The sequence below is a fragment of the Peromyscus eremicus genome, chromosome 6 (genome assembly GCF_949786415.1).
Source record: "Peromyscus eremicus chromosome 6, PerEre_H2_v1, whole genome shotgun sequence".
NCBI classification, from domain to species: Eukaryota; Metazoa; Chordata; class Mammalia; order Rodentia; family Cricetidae; genus Peromyscus; species Peromyscus eremicus.
In genome coordinates this window covers 10967281-10984179 of record NC_081421.1, presented here as the reverse complement: position 1 = coordinate 10984179, position 16899 = coordinate 10967281, and positions in this window count along the sequence as shown.

The window sequence follows — 16899 nt, the reverse complement described above, 5'->3', positions numbered from 1 at the left end:
ACGCACAAGTGCAGAAGAAAGAAAGAATAAAAAGGAAAAAGAAAAATGAATTAACCTGACAGTTTTTTTTATTTAATTTTTTAAATTTTTATTTTGCAATACAATTCAGTTCTACATATCAGCCACAGATTCCCTTGTTCTTTCCCCTTCTGCCCCCCTCACCTTTCCCCCAGCTTACCCCCCATTCCCATCTCCTCCAGGGCAAAGCCTTCCCCGAGGACTGAGATCAACCTGGTAGACTCAGTCCAGGTAGGTCCAGTCCCCTCATCCCAGGCGGAGCCAAGCGATCCTGCGTAGGCCCCAGGTTTCAAACAGCCAACTCATGCAATGAGCACAGGACCCGGTCCCACTGCCTGGATGCCTCCCAAACAGATCAAACCAATCAATTGTCTCACCCATTCAGAGGGCCTGATCCAGTTGGTGACCCCTCAGCCATTGGTTCATAGTTCATGTATTTCCATTCGTTTGGCTATTTGTCCCTGTGCTTTATCCAACCTTGGTCTCAACAATTCTCGCTCATATAAACCCTCCTCATTCTCGCTAATTGGATTCCCAGAGATCCACCCGGGGCCTAGCCATGGATCTCTGCATCCAGATCCCTCAGTAGTTGGATGAGGTTCCTAGCACGACAATTAGGGTGTTTGGCCATCCCATCGCCAGAGTAGGTCAGTTCGGGCTATATCTCGACCATTGCCAGCAGTCTGTTGTGGGGGTATCTTTGTGGATTTCTGTGGGCCTCTCTAGCACTTTGCTTCTCAACTTAAAATTTTTACATTTTTCCTACAGAGAACAGGAAAAAAAATAGTGAATTCTAAGGTAAGCATATATGTATTCATGATTATACGTAAATATAGAAATATACACATATCATTAGACTATCTTTTATCTATGTGGCTCTCTTAAAATATCACTTACTAAAAATGAATCTGTGTAGTCACTTTTTCTATTACTTTTTATTTTCTTGAGGCAAAGCCCTACTCTGCAAGCCTTGGCTGACTTGAAATGAGTTTTGTAAACCAAGCTGCCCTCAAGCTACAGAAGTCTTTCTGTCTCTGGCTCCTTACTATTGTCATTGTTGCTATGTGATACTCTGATTGTTTATGAATTTGCTGAATATCAAATGCAATGCCAAAGGAGACTTTTTAATTGAAAATAGATTTTTTTGCAAGTATATTCTGATTATTGTTTTCTGTCTCCCAACTCATCCAAGATCCTCTCTATTTCCCCACATACTCAAATCTGTACTCTCTCTTGCTTTATAATATTAGAAAACAAACAAGCACCTTCAAAAAAAAGATAAACTAAAACAAATAATTCTGAATGGAATAAAACAACAACAAAATAAACAGGAAAAAAAGTAAGAGACATATATAGATACAGAGACATATACATTCACACACATATAAATCCCATGAAGAAATACAATTAGAAATTATACTATGCGGTAGAATAATGTTCCTGTACACTGTAAAGATTTGTCACTTGAATTGGTTTAATAAAACGCTGATTGGCCAGTAGCCAGGCAGGAAGTATAGGCAGAGAGAGCAGACTAGGAGTGTTCTGGGAAGAGGAAGGGTGGAGTCAGGAGTTTTCAGCCAGACTCAGAGGAAGCAAGATGAGAATGTCACACTGAGAAAAGTTACCAAGCCACATGGCTAAACATAGATAAGAATTATGGGTTAATTTAAGTGTAAAAGCTTGTTCATAATAAGCCTGAGCTACCGCTTGAGTATTCATAAATAATATTAAGCCTCTGAGTCAATATTTAAGAAGTGGCTGCCTGGTATTTGGGTACAGGAAGGTGGGAGAGAAACTTCTTCTTACGGTACTATATAAGCAAAGGTCCTGTAAGGTAAAACAAACATACAAACAAATAAAAAGAATGAAATAAACGAACCAGCTCCAATAATACCATTGAGTTCGTTCTGTGTTGGTCATCTACTGTTGGGCAAGGGGACTGCCCTTAAGTGTGGGTTGTATACTCAATGAGACTGTGTTGGAGAAAACTGATTTTTTCCAAAGGGCACTGTTTTAATGTGGCTTCGCATATCCAAAGTTACTTTTGACATTTCACGTTTTCCCAAACTAAACAAATTAAGGAAAACAAATAACACATGATACGTTTTTTTTTCCCTCCCATATGCACTTTTTGTCACACCATTAATCATTCATTCATTCATTCATTCATTCAGGGTACAACACCACTATTTAAGTCTTCCTTATTTTTTCTTGAATATGGACATAATTTATTTGGTTGTTGCATGTACTTACTAAGGCTGAAACAAAATTTCAATTTTCATTAAATCCTAGGGCAATTTGTTAATAAGTTTGGTCTATTCATTTTCTTACTCTTCAAGATATCGGGGTTGTTTGTAAACTAATTAGAAGTATGATCAACACTCACATTTGAGATACAAAGTGTGGGCAACTGTAAAGAGGCAGTTGGAAGACTGTTTTCAATCCTGAGAATGGCTGATTGGAGATGGGATTCTAGAACTGGTATCCAACTGTCTTCTAATGCCTGACCTTCAGATTCTCATCATATCCTTATTGGTTCTTCCTTAGGTTACTCATTGATAAACGTTAAATCATTACTGACCTAAACCTGCAGGTATAAGGGTCCCAAAAAGCAGGGTGTCAAATGAAAGGATCTTAGATTGGAGGACAAAGAATAGCTTGGGCCAGGAGGTCTTAAATAAGTAAGCCTATTAAGAAGTACAGCAGCCTATATCTATTTGCAGGAAAAAAATGGGCCAAGGAAAGCAGAGGGATAAACCAGACATTGTTGGTAAAGAGAACACAGGATTCCCAAGACATAGCAAGCATAGAAATGATAACCACAGCCCAGAGGGAGAAGTAGGGTCCTCAGAAACTGCAACCTTGACTCCTTCAAGGTACGGGCTCCACCCCCAGACAGGCATTGCCACTCCTAGACAAGGACATGGGACTAATGTTGACTTTTTCCTTTCATCAGGGCCTCTGAGAAAGTCTTAGGTAGGTCTAACTTCCACAATTTGCACTCTACAATATGTCTTTACCACAAAGAGTACTATATTGCTTCAATTCAGGAGTAATCACTTCTCTAATGCCCTTTATTATTTTCAAATTCTTACTAGAAATAATATCTCCTCTACAGACAATTCTTACCCACTTGTTCAACAACAAAATGGCGATGTAATGTGAGCCTCAGTTTAGACTAACAGACACAAGAAACAGACTAATACCTCCATGACTTGGTGGATTTACTCATTCATAAGATCTAATGTGGGCCTTCAGCCAGAATATCAACCATAATTTCTAGCTTCTAAGTGTCTATGGAAAATAAGAAAAGAGAATTAGCCTATATGTCAGCTGTGAAACTAATCTAACAAGTCAACATGACTTGTCTTTCAGCCATCATTTTATATTTTGATCCTCCATAACTGCAAGGGAGCCTGGGAAATTGTATGTTCTTATGTGGAACTGACTGATCTCTAAGTAGCTCTGTTCAAATCACTTCACCTTCCTACCTGCATGACATACTTTTAGCACATTAATCTGCCATGAAACACCACCACAGAGGACAATTTCTACACATACGAATCAACCATTACAGACAATATCAGAGTTTCTCAGACATCTAGACTAACAACTTCAAGAATTTGAAAGTGTATATTTTCTGTAGCTTACTGTCTTTTCAGATGATACTTTCAGAAAATGTTTCCTTCAGAGATTGTTTTTTTCTTCACCATGTTCTACCATTTACTACTAAGCCAGGAACTAACAGATGCAGTTGAAATTTCAGAATTTCAGAGTTGAGATGTTCCAAAAGCTTGTATCATTCAAATTCTTCACCTATAAACATATTACTACTAGTCTCAATCTACACAAACAGAAGTGAAAAAAAAAAGCACAAACAAGCCAAGTCAAAACAAAATAACAACCCTAGAAGACATGAATGGACACATGATTAGAAACAGCACTATGGTTAGAAAAAAAATGTGCATTCAGTGAACATGTGGTGTATTAGTGGCCCCAGTGGACATGTGGAAAGAATCTCTACAATGTGACAAATTACTATTTTGTAGCTTTAAATTTTTTTTAAGTATTTTTTGAAGAGTTTTAGTAAGCACAAAGGGACATCATGGATATTGTTTATGTACAACTGAAGCATGTGAGGGAAGTCGTGCAACAATTGGTGAGTTAAACCAAACTAAGCATCACATTGTGAGGCTCATGAAATTGAAGAACTTTGAAAAGCTGTTTCTAGAAGTCACATTATTGGTGGCTCTCTAATCATGTTTATAGAGATATTAATGCATGCATCCAATGCATTTGAATCATATCCATGTCTCTCCAACTCCACTTGCCTCCTCACATCTATCTCCTCCCAACTTCATGTCATGTGGTTTCACTTTTATTTTTTCTATAACTCAGTGAGTCTAAATAGCAATGCCATTTTTACATGGGTATAGGATCATCCATGGAGCATAGAAAACTCACTAGGGTCCATGCACCTGAAAATAATTGGGTCTCCTCTTCCAAGAAGCTGTCAGATGTCAATAGCTACTAGTTAAGGGCCTGTGAACTTTCTATCCATATGCCAGAATGCTGACTGATTTGAGCCTTCACAGGTCTTTTATAGGCAGCCATAACTAGTATGAGTCTGTGAGTGTAATGACTCCATTATATCCAGAAATCACTGTTTCATACTAGGTTTCCCTGGCTCTTACAGTATTCCTGGTCTCTGTTTTTTCATTCCTGAACTACAGGGAGAAGAACTAGAATACAGATGTCACATTTAGTGATGGCACTTCACCTTTTTTTTTCACTGGGATCAGTTGCAAATCTCACTATTAATCATTGTCTACTTCAAAAGGGAGATTTTCTGATAAGGCCAGAGACCTGCAGGTTACCCACCAGAACTTAATGAAGAGATCATATTGTTGAAGACCACACAGTTTTGTCAAATGACACTGAGAAATCAACTGGGTGCTAATCTCTCAAAACATATCTACTGCCCAGCTTTTATACAACTGAAAGATGCTTAGCAAGTTATTGGAGGAGAAAAATCATCAAATGTCTCACAAAGTTGTGAATGCTGCTAGCTAAAATAACAACTGAACTGGTAAGATATGTTCATTGGCACAATAGTGGTATGATACTGGAGGGGTAACTAACCCTTTATAATTGGGTTAAAGACTATCCTCCATAGGAAGAAACTCATTCATGGTACTGAATATTCAATTTTTTTTAAAAAAGTACATTATGCTATGTAACAATACAAACTCATATGTTGAAACTAAAATTTAACATTTTTATTATTCCTTCAAAAATTTTATTTATTCTTCTCTTATACATTACATTTCTTTTCTCTTTATTCTGCCTAGTTCCTTCCCACACCCCCTCCTCCCAGATCCACTCCTCCTCCCTTCTCCTTCAGAAAAGAGTAGGCCTCCCAGGGATAGCAACTAAATATGCCATAACAGTTTACAAGACTAGGTACATACCCTCATTTCAAGGCTGAACAAGGCAAGCCAATATGAAGAAAAGGGTCCCAGAAGCAGGTAAAGAGTCAGAGACAACCTCTCACTGTTAGGTGTCGCACATGAACACTAAGCTACACATAATATATATGCAGAGGAACTAGCTCAGACCTATAGAGTCTCCATGAGCAACTATGGGCCCTGTTCAATTGATTCTGTGAGCCACGTTCTTGTGGTGTCCTTGACCCCTTTGGCTCCAACAATCCTTTTGTCCCCCTCTTCCATGGATTCCCCAAGCTCTGTCTAATGTTTAGCTATGGTTCTTTGCATCTGCTTCAATCATATGCTTGATGAATCCTCTCAGATAACAATTATGCTAGGCTCTGGTCTACGAGTATAACAGAATATCATTAGGAATCATTTCATTAACTTTTTTTTTTTTGAGTTGTATTTGGTTCTCTGGGCTATCTAGTGTAGCTGAAAGTTTTCTTGTGTCCCACCTGGCCCACAGTCAGGACAAATCTCTCTCACCCACCAGTCCCACAGCCACTCAGACCCAAGTAAACACACAGAGGTTTATATTATTTACAAACTGTATGGCTTATTACTAACTAGTTCTTACACTTAAATTAACCCATAATTCTTATTTATGGTTAGCCAAGTGGCTTGGTACCTTTTCTCAGTTCTGCATTCACATCTTGCTTCCTCTGTGTCTGGCTGGTGAATCCTGACACAGCCTTCCTCTTCTCAGAATTCTCCTTGTCTGCTTATCCTGCTTATACTTCCTGCCTGGCTACTGGTCAATCAGTACTTTACTTATCAACCAATTAGAGCAATACATTCACAGCAAACAGAGCAACATCACCCATCAATCCAACCTCTGGTTTCTGGACCTCCAGTCAGTGTCAGTATGGGCTCACTTTCTTAGCCTGGGCCTGAAGTTGGACCTGTCATTGGTTGGCCATTTCCAGGAGTTCTGTGCCAGCATCAACCTAGTATATCTTGCAGGCAGGAGAAACTGTAGATCACAGATTTTGTGGCTTGGTGGTTGTCCCAATGCCCCCACTGGAAGTTGGTTATAGAAGATGGTGAATTCAGGCTTGGTATCCTCATTAAGTAGAAGACTGTGCTAGGGATATCCCCATAGGTTTCAGGGAGTTTACACTGCACTAGGTTCCCACATCATGCCCCCAAATACTTGCCTATTCCAGTCATGTCTCCCAGTACTCTCTTCTTCTATCTCCCCGAGGCTGATTCTTCCTATTCCCATTCCCATACCCATAACCAGTCTACTCATGAAATCTATTCTATTTCTCTTTCCCAGAAAGATCCATGCACCACCCACTTGGTCCCTCCTTATTATCTGGCCTCTCTAGGTCTGGATTGTAGCATGATTACCCTTTATCTAACAGGTAATATCTGCTTATAGGTGAGTAAATACCATGTTTGTTTTTCTGGGTCTTGGTTACCCCACTCAGAATGATTTTTTTTACTTCTATCCATTTGCCTGGAAATTTCATGTCATTTTAACAGCTGAGTAATACTCCATTGTGTAAATGTACAATAGATGGCTCGGCCATTAAATGTTAGGCTCACAACCAAAAACATTTTTATTATTTTAACAATAATTTAAGCATTTTTCATTTGAATATCCATGTTTAAGGTATACATGTATTCATGCTATTATAAGTTCATATGTAGGTGATTACTATGATTTTTGGGGTAGTTTTGGTATGTTTGTGTGTAAGAAAACGTTATATATACCTTTTCTTGAAAAGTAACAAGTTCTTCTCCATGTAGCATTATATTCAAAGGAATCATGATTTCATATCACTTCATTCACCATTATTCATATTTATTAAAATTGGGTTCTAGTCTTTAATAAAAGACCTTTAAAATAAGCATGAGTTCTCCTGACAATACTATTGTATTCCTAACAATTTTCTAGCATATTCATGAGAATATATGTAGCCTCATTTTTCATTTTTCATTTGTGTAGTTTCATTTTTTCCCATTGCATCACCAACCACACAGTGATGAGTTCAATAGATATATGACTAAGCTTCCTAGAAAATACAATTATCTTGAAAGAAAGATATGTTCAAGGATTGGTGTGTGATTCAATGTGATTGACAAAGTTAGGTATGTACTTTACTCTGAAACATCCAAGATGAAATTTCTCTCCTCTCTTGCAATACCTATAAGAAGCTCTCTCTCTCTCTCTCTCTCTCTCTCTCTCTCTCTCTCTCTCTCTCTCTCAATGTAGATGTAACCAACCATCTTATTAAATAAGAAACACAGAGCCAATTCAGAGAAGAAAGCCAAGAGGTCAGAGCTAAGAGCCTCACCCTTCCTGCTGCAGCCATCCTCTTCAGCCAAGAGAGCTCTCCGAAAAGGACCTACTTCCTGTGTGTATGTCTTTATATAGTCTAGCTGTTCTGCCTTCTCATTGGTTGTAAACCTAAACACATGACTGTTTCATCACTGCCTGTATGTACAGCCTTCCAGGTCCTCTATGGTATTGAGATTAAAGGCGTGTGTCTCCAATGTTGGCTGTATCCTTGAACACACAGAGATCTACCTAGCTCTGTCTACCAAGTGCTTGGTAGCCACCACCGCCACGCTCTTGCTATGGCTCTAATAGCTCTGACCCCCAGGCAACTTTATTTATTAACATACAATTAAAATCACATTTCAGTACAAATAAAATACCACCATACTCTCGCTCTCTCTCTCTCTTTTTCTTTTTCTTTTTCTTTCTTTTTTTTTTTTTTTTTGTTGTTGTTGTTGTTCCGGGAAAGCTGTAGTGTATAAATGTAAAACCAGAAACAGATGTGATCACCCCATGGCTGCATGGGGTCAAAGAGATATTGATGGCATTGAGTGTGAAGAGGAGTTCAAGAGCATCACCCCTTACAGAGGCAAATCCCTGTATCAAAGAAAACCCAAAACTTCCCTGAGTTTTCATTTTAAATGAGCCAACAAATGATGGACATTAGTTTGATCTCAGTGACTCTTAAAAAAACTAGATATATTCACTTTATATACTTTAGCTCACTTATTCAGTTATTTAAATAAGTCTTTACAAGCTATATGTTATAGACATATGCAGAAAATAATTAGAAATCTTATCATGAGTTTCATAATTCCTGTTTTGTGCTCAGATATCAAAGTCAGTGCCTAAGACATGCCTGATGGAGGCATGCCACTATGAAAAAGAAATGTTAGTTAATAACTGTTGCCACACTTTGGATATTTCTCTTTCCTATTTTTGATAATAAAGTGAAATAAATTTAACCCTCAAGTTCTATATTTTCTCAAATGTAATGATATGACATAAAAACCAACTTCACATATACTTTTATTTGAAGAAATTTTAGTATATTTTAAGTCCAGTGTTTTGTTGATTAGTGTATCACAGTTCTCTATAAAAGCAATATAGGCTTATTTACTGATGGGCCTTACCAAGGTTTTGATAAGGGTCTGCTAATGGTAAACCCATTGAAAGATTGCCTCAGTCTATCATACACTGAGAATTATTAAGACCTGTAATAAGATGTAGTCAGAGTCGTTCTTGCCACACAAAGGTATATTCTTGTGGATCCATGGTGTGTGTGTGTGTGTGTGTATGTGTGTGCTTGCACACATTTGCATTTATGCCCACATACCTATGTGTGCAAGTGACTGTCAGTACTGGCATGACCATGCTACACCACATGTGTGTAGGTCACATGGCAACCTTGGGTGTTAATCTTCATCATCTACTTTGTTTGAAAGATGTTCTCTTTTTGTTGGCTACTGCTCATTCCAGGTGTTTATGCCTCCCATATCTCCACAGATGTACTAGGATCATCAACATGGCTAGCTCCTCTGGATTTATGTGGGTTCTGAGCATCTGAATTCAAATACTCATGCTCATACAGCAAGCACTTTATCCACTGAATCAGCTTGCCAGCCCAGCGGTGTATTTTGTTTGTTACATTTTTATTTATTTGGGAGAGAGAGAGAGAGAGAGAGAGAGAGAGAGAGAGAGAGAGAGAGACTGTGTATCTGTGTCTGTGTGTTCATGCACATGTCACAGGACAAGTGTGGACATCGTAGTTTGATCTGTCCTTTCACCATGAAAGTTCTTTTGATTTAACTCAGGTTATTAGGCTTGGAGGTAAGTGCTTTTACTCAAAAGTATATTCTTAAAGGAGATCTTAGGCCTCTAGCCTAATAGCCCTTTCCATTTTTCAGATCCCAGCTACAATGAGGTGAAGAGTTTGCCCTGTGTACTATAGAGAGGTGGACGATACTATCACAAGTCTGAAACAAGAGGGCCAATTGTTTGATGCACTGAAACTCTATGTGAGATAAAATAAACCTTATCTATCAGTACATTGATAGTGTCAGGCATGCTCACAGTGATAGGGAGCTAGCTGACTGACATAGTCTGCATGGAGAAAAGGGCTTGTCACCTCCAGCTTAAAGGAGTACAAGTCCAAGCTCATTGGTTTGATTTTTGGAAAATAAAAAGAAATAAAGATTGCACATCTCTACATCAAATAAAAGATCAATAATATAAATCATAAGTGATGAGTTATGTAAGAATATAACTTATCAGGCCACAGAAGGCACTGCTGGAATTCCTGGCCTCACTATTCCTTTGCTCACTTCCTCCATCTCCAATATCACAAACTTCCTCCTAGCTAGAGGACACCATGTCCTCCTGCTTCCTAAACTGCTAAATATTTTTTTTGTGGTAAGGACTTTCCAAGCTCAGGAAATTTGCATTTTAATAAGGAACTGAAACTCCTTTAGAACCTAAAGCCAAACAGTTCTAATACTGCAAGGTGAGGCTCTTGCAATTCAATTCATAGTAAAACAAAATGCATACACGGGAGGCGAGATGCATAATTTAACCTCCCACATTACCAGTCCTTTTGACCAAAAGCAGAGTGGGAGACTTGATAACACTTCAAAGTTTCTTTTCTTTCAGACTCTTTGTAAGTGGCCTAGATTAAGCATCAAAAAAAATGTTCTTCTCTGAACCATTTCATTAAAATTTTACTCCAGCCAAGTTATTCATACTAAATTATATATTTGTAAACATAGGAACCAATAATCATGCATCCACTTGAGCAAATCACGTTCTCTTTTTCTCTCTAATAGTTGAATGCATAGACTCCATGGTGCCCTGTCAGTGAAGTGTCCAAATATCACCACAAATAAACTGGCCAGAGCATTTGGGGCAGCTTGTCTTTCAAGTATGGATCATTAATCGTCTGCAAGCAGAAATACCTACTATAATCATCTCTAAAAATTTTCAAATACTAAATAATTCAGATATGAATTCCTTGGACATGCTTAGTCTAGATTTTAAAACTCATATGTTTTTTATCTTGTCCACTGAGGTTTGAAGGATTGAAACAAGTGACAGATTAGCAAATGGGACTAAAATCTTCCTTCTTCAAGATGTGGAATTCAAGGGAGCTTAATACATTACAGAACCCAGCTTTTAAAAGGGATGAAGATGGATGGCAATGCTAAAGATTTGTGTTTTACAAAGACTGTGTATAAATTGAAGAAGGAAAATATTTAAATACATAATAAAGCAATTCTATTTGTGTAAGATGCCCTTGGATTTCATTGCTTAATAGTCAAGATGTAAAGTACTAAGTGGTCCACTCTTGTTTGGGTGATGAATTGCATGACTATAAGATCAAGATGTAATTGTTCCCTTCAGAAAATAACCTGCCGTTTATTTACTCTAGATCCACTGTTGCCTAGTGCTTGGAATAGTTTAAAAAAAAAAAAAAGAGGTAACATAGTAAAGCTCAGAGTGGGAGAAGTGACTCTCCCCAGGGAAGAGTACACCAGTTAGTTGTCCTGTGTCAAAAGGCCAGCCCTGAAAAAATGGAGATATAAGTCATATAAAAGTAACTCAATATGTTATAGTTAGGAATTTTTATATCATATTTAGGAACATTCCTAAATATATACATATGTAAATGTAAACACGCATATATAAACATATATACAAACACATACATGCATATAATAACAATTACTGGACAAAGGGGAATCTATCCATTTGAAGGGGAGCCGGAAGAGGTATCTGAGAGAATTTGAAAAGACTTAAGGAAAGGGAAGTTGTAAGTAAATTACAGTCTCACAAATAATCAAAAATGTTTGCTGTATTAAAAACTAAAATAAAAGAATTATTTGACTATTTTAAAAAGCAAGCATGCCCTTTAGAGCTAGATAGGATCCACAAGAAAGTATAGCTTTGTTGCTTTGATATAATTGAGATCAAGGCATAGGTAAAACATGAGATTTAGAAAAGTAGTAGACCTGCAGATATACTTGCATGGCAATGTCATGGCTATTGAATTTCAAATGGAACATGTCTCATACTTACACTGCCCCATAAATAAATATGTATACCACTAAAGCCTTGATAGTGGAGCAACAAAAAACAGAGTATTAGACACTAATGAATTTATCAGGGTATCAGAAATATATTTGCGTGTGGTTGTAGGATGTTAAATGAACCTAGAAATGTTTAAGGAGAGATCATGCCACATTTCCTCAACCAGTGTTACCCACTCACCTCCTGATCGTTTCTTCATCCAACTGCATGACTTTGTGGCCACCACAAATTTGATTCTTTTAAAATTTGTGTTAAAATTGATGTTTCTAAATACAGTTATATTTATTAATCATTCAACTAGAAAAAGTGCTTTAATTAGTAACAATATCAATTAATATTTTATTTGAAAGTTCTTGCTAGATATATATTTTATGCAAATATCCTCCCAGACCTTCCTTTCTTTACACATCCTGAGTTCACTCTCACTCTCTTTCTCATCTATCTATCTATCTATCTATCTATCTATCTATCTATCTATCATCAGTCATCTATCTATCAATTATCTATCTATCTATCTATCTATCTATCTATCTATCTATCTATCTATCTATCTATATTGAGGTAAGGGTTTTCTAATACCAAGGAATTTGCCTTTTAATAAGCAGCTGAAACACTTAGAAACAAAGCAAATATATATCCAAAGAAAATTATAAGAAAGCATAGTTTTTGCTCTGGAGATTTATGTACAAGCTTTTCTTCCCTGATCTTTACAAATCTTCTATTATTAAATGAAGCCTGTTCTATATTAATTTCTCTTCTTTCCTGGGATTTATTAATTTCTTCGTAAATCTTACATCCAATAACATTTGCCAATTTTTCTTAAGGGGTAGTATCATGTATTGCAGAAAATCTATTACTTCACCTTAGGAAATTGTGAAAAAACAAAAATAAAATCCTTTTGGGGCAAAATATAGCCCCACAGGACATTTGAATTTAAAATGCTGAGTTCAATCACTTTATTGAGCCAATGAAGGTGTCCTGGGATAATCCATTATATAATTCACAGGCTTGTTGGATAGCTTCTCTTTCAGCATCTTCTGTACCTTCAGATTCTTGAATAATAGCCAAGTGGAAATGAAAGCTTTACATTAGCTTTCATATTTTAGACTCTGAACCGATTTTATTTGAGGGAGCATTTTTCCAAGCCCCGTAAAAAAGGTCAGTGGGCCAGCCATGACTTCATCTTGTTCTCCAGTGTTTTTTTGTTTTAAACTTGTGGCTAAAGCTAATAAATAGAAGGTATCTAATAGACATTTGCTAAACACATAAACTCCATTTCCTCTTAACAATAAAAGATAAAGAAAAGATGTGATTTTGTGAAAACACAGCAGACATTGTCAACCACATTTATTCGACTTATATCATATCTACTGAGAATCAAGCAAACAGCCCACAAGGAAAAAAAAAATGTGATGGGTAACTATAGGGAGCCTGAAGAAAGAGAACAAAATCATAATATTATAACATTCCAGAGATGGTGGTTCTGTTTGTGGGGACTGAATGTGGGACCTTTGCACACCATACACTTGCTCTGCTGTGGAGATACATTCTAACTAAGGGAGATGTGCTCAGTCAATAATCTTTAATTTTGAATGAATGCTAAATTCAAGATTAGTTTATTTTTCAAACTACAATCATGCTGTTTAATTTATTATTATTTTTACATAACATCTAGGACAGGCAATAAGGAAAACTTTAAAACATTCTAATCTTTTATTCCTTCAAAGGACTGAGTATATCAAAATCATATAAGCAATGTAAACACCATTCAGGACTAAAATACTTCTCAAGAAGGAGGCAGCTTGTCAGAAGGTGGCAGTACAGTGCTTTATTTCCAGAATGAAATGCAAGCATAAAAATTACCAGTGTAGGGTTTTCCAGATGCAGGCAGGCCCCAGTGTTATATCTAGTCCTGGAGCCCCTTTGTCCTTGTGGGCAGGTCTCATTAGAAGAGTAACTGTGTAATGTGAAGCTCTGATGTGGAAGATTTAATTGGAAAAATCTTTTGCCCACTAAATCAGTATTAGGGACTTTTATCCAGAATTCTTTTATCTGAGTGATGTTTAGCATTTTTGATTATTATATACACTTTCTGTATAGAAAATAGATTTTTATGAAATAATGGGGCTTTTGAGTGAATTAAATACATATCAAATTATGTTCAAGAAGTTCTGTCTCTGATTACAGAATACCTACCATTTTCATAAATCTAATCTGCATCCTTAGTCTAGTTACAACCTTTGCTAAACATCGAATCAGAATTTATTATGGAAAGTATATTCACATGGAAGAATACAGAAGTAACAAATTTATTTCCTTAGCAGGTACCAAAACAGGGGACTTTACTGGTAGCCTTTTTCAGAAAGAAAATGATTTTTTCTTCAGCTTGGAGACTATGCTGCATTGACAGTAACGAAACCAGTCAGGAAATCAGCAAAACTCTGTAGCAGGGCAAGTCATCATAATTATAAAAATGACTACCTGCTAAAATGTACACGAACACATTGACAGCAACGGGATTAGAAGGTCTAACTTTCAGTTTAAGACATCACTTTAATGGATTCAGCTATTGTGTGTAGATTAACAGACCAGCACAAAAGCAAAACCTGTTTGTAGATATTACTAGATATAGTGGTTTCAAGAACTCACAGTTTGTAATTATGTAGTTAAAATGCACTAACATTCAGAATACCAAACATTTCTTTACATAATTCATTTATATTCATGTTTGTTAAAATGTGAAGTGACAGAAGGTTTTCTTTTTCTGTGAGTTGTAAATTTCTTTAGGTAATTGATGAACGTTTACAGAATCTGTAGAGCACAAAAATAGGCATGCCCAATGCTGATACATTTTCTCTTAGGATACTTGGGTAAAAGACGAAAAAGGAGAGATATTCATTTCCTCATATTTCGATTTATTTATTTTTGATCCACCAATGGACAGTGTTTATGGAGGTGTTGAGTGATAGAGCAAAGTCCATAGTTTCACCCTCAGAGAGGGATGTGCATGATATGACTATCACAAGTGAGTTAGCTTTGGTTTTCCTGTTACATACAAGACATGGCAGCAGGAGGGATACAAATAATGGGAGAATGAATTGTAAAAGGTATGTTTGTGAGGCTTGTATTGCAACCAACATAAGGAAGGCCTTACTGAGGAAAAGCCTGTCCTTCAAGTATCTAGGAGTCCCTTTATTTTTACATTTTGTTATTTAGTTATCAGGGTTTTTGTTATTGTTGTTTTGTTTTGTTTTTGTTTTCTAGAGAGGAAGGCTTCATCTGTGTTGGGAGCATAGAATGAAGGTTCTTATGCTCACGGGTGTCCAGAAAAACAAGGAATTTTAAGCACACAGGATTGTCTTTTCAATGGGAAAGATGAAAAACCTTCCATCCATGAAGCTGAGAATTTGAAGTGATTAACTGCCTGGTGATCTGTGTTATCATTAGTCCAGGCCATATCAAGCCATATCAGGCCATATCCTGGTTGTAGAAACTACCAGGAATGGAGGTGGCCAGTGATCTAAATGACCCTTATAACCAGAGACTCCCCCAAGCTCCCATAACCAGGGCCATAGGTGTCTAATATCCCAAAGGACTTCTAAGCGTGCTATTAGTTTGACCAAGGCCAGGTCAGACCCTTAGGACCTTAAGCTAGTACAGGTGGTATATCTTTAGAACCCATCTTCTTGGAGGAAATGACATGTACCCTGATTTGAGTTTCAATGCAATTATACATCCTTATGCAATGGGGATTGTTTTACACCAAGAAATTTTTACAAATTATGCTGGTCTTAAATACATTAGGAACAAATCACTTGTTATTAGACTCCCTGAAGTCTGATCCAAGTTGACGAAGTCAATTTGCAATGGGTATCCATCCTTATCTCTTCCCGGGTTTGCTTCCCTGTATAACACTTACAGGAATCCTCACACTTCTGAAATCCAGAAGCTGTGATCTCTGCTTTCATGGTGACCCTGCCATTGGCTATCCTCTAATGTGGAGGTCTTAACCTCGTCTAACTTAGCAGGTTGAGTTGCATCCGCTATGCAAAGACTGGTGCAGGGTACACCGTCCCATCTCCACAAGAAACAAGAGACTAAACATTGACTCCCAAAAGGTTCTGTAAATTGATCCACGAGACCTCCAAGCCTGCGATAGCCTTGTCTACACGAAAACATTAAAGAACCTCTTTCTCTCCAACATAATTAGCTAAGTATGTGTATCTGCTAACTATCTGTAACCCCTCAAGAGTTCTGGACCTTTTCTCTCCCACTGGTACTCATTTCTAAATTTGTTTTTCAGAAGCTCATGCAGGCATATCACAGAACAGTTGTCGGTTTAACAGGAGATGGGTAGTTCATTTCCAGCCTCGATTGTGTGGTTAATTTTTTTCCTTCCTTGACAGTAGGAATACCAAGCTCAAGAAAGCAGAAGGCAAAGGCTCTCTTAGCAAACATAAACAATACCAGAGAAAGATTTCATCACATGGTGTGGAAAATCTTATATTTACACTAAATACTTGTCCACAGGTGTTTTGATCTGGTGCTTTCTGGGGTACTGTGTTTAAAATGTGTCCTCCAGTGCTGGCTGTTATGCATTGCTTCAGCTGCCTGGTTCTCAAAAAGCCAAATTGACATTTTCTTCAGCCCAATTGTAATTAATCAGGAAACAGATCTAGTCCAGCTGAAGTCAATGACAGTCATAGTCTCACAGCGTCTGAAGAATCATATTCAAAATATGTTTGTGTTCCTTCAGTGTTCATGAGGTGAAGTTCTTTCTGTTTGAGATACTTAGAGTTAGACCTGATGGGAGGAAATGATGTCACAAAGGTAGACTCTTAAGAATGGAATTAGTGTCTCACTATGCAGAAGGCCTCGTCCAGTTTCATGCAGACTCCAGCTGTTGAACTAAATTTCATGAGTTCCCACTATTTGGTTTGGTTGTCTCTGCAGGTTTCCCCATCATGATCTTGATGCCACTTGATCATAGAATCCCTCTTCTCTCTCTTCGACTGGACT